This window comes from Schistocerca piceifrons, unplaced genomic scaffold, assembly GCF_021461385.2.
Source record: "Schistocerca piceifrons isolate TAMUIC-IGC-003096 unplaced genomic scaffold, iqSchPice1.1 HiC_scaffold_936, whole genome shotgun sequence".
Lineage (NCBI taxonomy): Eukaryota > Metazoa > Arthropoda > Insecta > Orthoptera > Acrididae > Schistocerca > Schistocerca piceifrons.
Genome location: NW_025729208.1, coordinates 4,837,828 through 4,842,827, shown reverse-complemented (window position 1 = coordinate 4,842,827; position 5,000 = coordinate 4,837,828). Strand labels below are relative to the sequence as shown.

General features: G+C 53.8%; 1 non-coding gene across 1 annotated transcript in view; it reads right to left on the bottom strand.

Moving 5' to 3' along the window:
• LOC124772079 overlaps nucleotides 1–1,685 on the bottom strand; it is a 1,909-nt gene extending 224 nt beyond the window's left edge. The window contains exon 1 of the ribosomal RNA XR_007013757.1: nucleotides 1–1,685. This exon is cut by the window's left edge and continues 224 nt beyond it. This is a non-coding gene — a ribosomal RNA (small subunit ribosomal RNA).
• Between the last annotated feature and the right edge of the window lie 3,315 nt (nucleotides 1,686–5,000).

The window sequence follows — 5,000 nt, the reverse complement described above, 5'->3', positions numbered from 1 at the left end:
AATTCCTCGTTCATGGGGAACAATTGCAAGCCCCAATCCCTAGCACGAAGGAGGTTCAGCGGGTTACCCCGACCTTTCGGCCTAGGAAGACACGCTGATTCCTTCAGTGTAGCGCGCGTGCGGCCCAGAACATCTAAGGGCATCACAGACCTGTTATTGCTCAATCTCGTGCGGCTAGAAGCCGCCTGTCCCTCTAAGAAGAAAAGTAATCGCTGACAGCACGAAGGATGTCACGCGACTAGTTAGCAGGCTAGAGTCTCGTTCGTTATCGGAATTAACCAGACAAATCGCTCCACCAACTAAGAACGGCCATGCACCACCACCCACCGAATCAAGAAAGAGCTATCAATCTGTCAATCCTTCCGGTGTCCGGGCCTGGTGAGGTTTCCCGTGTTGAGTCAAATTAAGCCGCAGGCTCCACTCCTGGTGGTGCCCTTCCGTCAATTCCTTTAAGTTTCAGCTTTGCAACCATACTTCCCCCGGAACCCAAAAGCTTTGGTTTCCCGGAGGCTGCCCGCCGAGTCATCGGAGGAACTGCGGCGGATCGCTGGCTGGCATCGTTTATGGTTAGAACTAGGGCGGTATCTGATCGCCTTCGAACCTCTAACTTTCGTTCTTGATTAATGAAAACATACTTGGCAAATGCTTTCGCTTCTGTTCGTCTTGCGACGATCCAAGAATTTCACCTCTAACGTCGCAATACGAATGCCCCCGCCTGTCCCTATTAATCATTACCTCGGGTTCCGAAAACCAACAAAATAGAACCGAGGTCCTATTCCATTATTCCATGCACACAGTATTCAGGCGGGCTTGCCTGCTTTAAGCACTCTAATTTGTTCAAAGTAAACGTGCCGGCCCACCGAGACACTCAATAAAGAGCACCCTGGTAGGATTTCAACGGGGTCCGCCTCGGGACGCACGAGCACGCACGAGGCGGTCGCACGCCTTCAGCTCGCCCCACCGGCAGGACGTCCCACGATACATGCCAGTTAAACACCGACGGGCGGTGAACCAACAGCGTGGGACACAAATCCAACTACGAGCTTTTTAACCGCAACAACTTTAATATACGCTATTGGAGCTGGAATTACCGCGGCTGCTGGCACCAGACTTGCCCTCCAATAGATACTCGTTAAAGGATTTAAAGTGTACTCATTCCGATTACGGGGCCTCGGATGAGTCCCGTATCGTTATTTTTCGTCACTACCTCCCCGTGCCGGGAGTGGGTAATTTGCGCGCCTGCTGCCTTCCTTGGATGTGGTAGCCGTTTCTCAGGCTCCCTCTCCGGAATCGAACCCTGATTCCCCGTTACCCGTTACAACCATGGTAGGCGCAGAACCTACCATCGACAGTTGATAAGGCAGACATTTGAAAGATGCGTCGCCGGTACGAGGACCGTGCGATCAGCCCAAAGTTATTCAGAGTCACCAAGGCAAACGGACCGGACGAGCCGACCGATTGGTTTTGATCTAATAAAAGCGTCCCTTCCATCTCTGGTCGGGACTCTGTTTGCATGTATTAGCTCTAGAATTACCACAGTTATCCAAGTAACGTGGGTACGATCTAAGGAACCATAACTGATTTAATGAGCCATTCGCGGTTTCACCTTAATGCGGCTTGTACTGAGACATGCATGGCTTAATCTTTGAGACAAGCATATGACTACTGGCAGGATCAACCAGGGAGCTGCGTCAACTAGAGCTGAGCAGCCGGCCGCCCGGGAGTGTGTCCCGGGGGCCCGCGCGAACACGCAAGCGTCCGCTCAATCATTCTGCAAACAGGAGGAGGCTGAGCTCCCCTGCACAATACACCTCGAAACCCTCTCAGGTCCCGGCGGCGCGCAGCGCCGTCCCAAGTACTTGGTCGGGTTCGAGAGAGGCGCAATCGCCCGGAGTTAGGCGAGTAGACGCTTTCGGTGCGACCACCCGTGCTCCCAACTGAGCTTGCCGCTGCCGACAGAGGCCCGGGAGCGTGCTGTCGTGGCATTGCCGGCGGGAGACAACACGCGCCACCTACGGTGACCGGCAGCTCCAACGCCAGCGCCACAGAAGGACAAAAGCCCCACTTGGGTGCCGAAGCGAACTCTCCCAGCACAGCGCACGCGCCAACACATCCGCACAGCTGCGATACAAACCACCAGCGAGAACCGCTGGGGCGACCGAGCAGCAGACGGCGTCGCGGCGCCGAGCGCCGGGCGGCGGCGCATCCTCAACGCACACAGTCCTCAATCGGACCAGCACACTGAAGATGTCCACCGCGCTTCGCACCGGGCCCGCGAGGACCTACTTTGGCCGCACGGCGCCGCGCGCAGGGTGCGCCGGCGCGCAGCTGCGACGCCTGCCGCGTCCGTCGGCCGGCGCGCCTGCCACTGGCCGCCCCCACCAGCCGGCTGTAGCGCGTGCGCCCACGCACCGCGCGGCCAGCACGCCGGGAGGCGCCCCCTCACCGGCCGGGGACGGTCCCACCCAGCCACCGCCGCGTATCGCTTCACACCCAGATGCCGTTCAGTTTCGTCGGCATGGTGGGTATCGCTGGAACAACCGGTTAGTACCTCAACCTATCGTCGCCATCACCGATTCACCCCTAGCGAGAACAACCGCACCACAACAGGTTACCATTTGTTCATTTGCGTAACTTCACCAGAAAACGCAGGCGTCCATCGCCATTTGCAACTTCAACGATTATTGCATGCCTGTGTCAGGTGTCACGCCACACTACGTCTGCCCACATACACGCAACAAAATGTGCACGCCTAGACAATACGTGGAAGGTGGCCCCCGTACGTATGCGATGTCCATTGCTCGAACGACTGTCAACCGGCCTCTGTAGCATGTCGCAGATATGGAACGCGGTGCACCATGCCATCACGGTGTGTGAGGAGAGACGACTAGGTCCGAATACATCAACAGACAGCTCATGCTGATCGCCATCCACGGCGTCCGTTCCTCCCACACGTCTCTATGGCGTACCACACTGCAATCCAGCTCTCATAGGGAGACGACACGTAGCTGCGTGCACAATATTTGCACTGTATGGTCCGCCGTTTTTGGGCGCAGTCGTTGTGCGGTCACACATGTGCCACGATGTATCATTCAGTACATAAGGACGAATGTGCAGTACAGATTGTGGTTCACGCGTACGACATCAGCGGACAGTTGACACAGGCCGCACCACAACGTAGCCTGAGTACGTCGCATGCGAAGGGCATTGAACATGCAAACTTCTCACCAACCAGCTTGCGAAGGCAGGGGGCAAGGTGGGGACGTGGGGAGGGGCGGCATGTACGTCCTGCTGCCATCCACATTACAGTGTACAGCAGGAGCATGTGGAAAGTGAGCAAGACTTGCAAGGTGTTTAACATGAAGCGATACACAGGGGTGCGGGCAGTGCGAGTAGCGAACTATATTGCGAGGGTTGCGGGTGGGCAACACTACAGTAATTGAACGAGTCGTATAACAATTACAGAGCAGGTTTAGGCGACAACGTGGGTTACGTTAAGGCGACAACATGGGTTAGGTTAAGGCACAACATGGGTTAGGTTAAGGCACAACATGGGTTAGGTTAAGGCACAACATGGGTTAGGTTAAGGCACAACATGGGTTAGGTTAAGGCACAACATGGGTTAGGTTAAGGCACAACATGGGTTAGGTTAAGGCACAACATGGGTTAGGTTAAGGCACAACATGGGTTAGGTTGAGGCACAACATGGGTTAGGTTAAGGCACAACATGGGTTAGGTTGAGGCACAACATGGGTTAGGTTGAGGCACAACATGGGTTAGGTTGAGGCACAACATGGGTTAGGTTGAGGTACAACATGGGTTAGGTTAAGGTACAACATGGGTTAGGTTAAGGTACAACATGGGTTAGGTTAAGGTACAACATGGGTTAGGTTAAGGTACAACATGGGTTAGGTTAAGGTACAACATGGGTTAGGTTAAGGTACAACATAGGTTAGGTTAAGGTACAACATAGGTTAGGTTAAGGTACAACATAGGTTAGGTTAAGGTACAACATAGGTTAGGTTAAGGTACAACATAGGTTAGGTTAAGGTACAACATAGGTTAGGTTAGGTTAGGTTAGGTTACACGTTGTTGTACGGAAAGGTGTAGGGGGGGGGGGGGGGGGGGGGCGGCAGGTTCGTTGATAGTGATTATAGTAAGTGAATGCTTGTGACATGATCAGATTTGTCACGTCAGGATGCACCTTTGGCTTATTAGAGGCGGCGCTCCAATTCTATGCTTGTGTGAGACCTGTGTCTTTGACTCATGTCATTGTTTGTGCGCTGTGACAGGAGGTACTATTGTGATGTTGGGTGCACCGTTGTATAGGACATGTGTGGGTGTTGGTGCCTGGTCTGCGCAATGGTGGATGTCGAAAGGCTGGGATATTGTATTTTCCGCACGGACCTCCTGGTCTGGTTGTGATAGTGTGGATTGTGTAATGTGGCGGAGAAGATGCACTGGATGTTGTTCCATGCTGGTGCTTACATATTGTATGTGCGCCTGTTAGAAGCAGAGAGTGGTGCGTGATCAGAGTGTCTGGCTGACGTGTGGTTCCCATTTTGGGCAGACTCTTTCAGCATGTATACGGACAGTTGTGTATATTTGCTGTAGTTTGATGGCTCTGCATTGATTACTAATCAGCGCCGTGTGTACGGGTAATCTGGTTCCAGTCCAAAATGTTCCATCTGTGTACATTAGTGACAAAGACTCCCCCCATGCAGTGGGGCTCGGTCTGTTATAACTCTTCCGCGTAATATATTTGCCCCACGTTTTTGCGACTGCGAGTGCGAGTGCAACGCGCATGGGGACCGACATGCTGATGGCTCGGTATCGGACGCCGTACAGTGAGCAACGCGATCGCGTCTCTCGCTCGTAAGTGGTACAGGTCGCGGCTCATGTATACGGACAGCGGGAATGTCGCATATTGGAAATAACTCTTCATGAAACGCAAGTTATAGGGGTGGATTGCACTTTACGAGTGCGGGAAACGTCCGCCG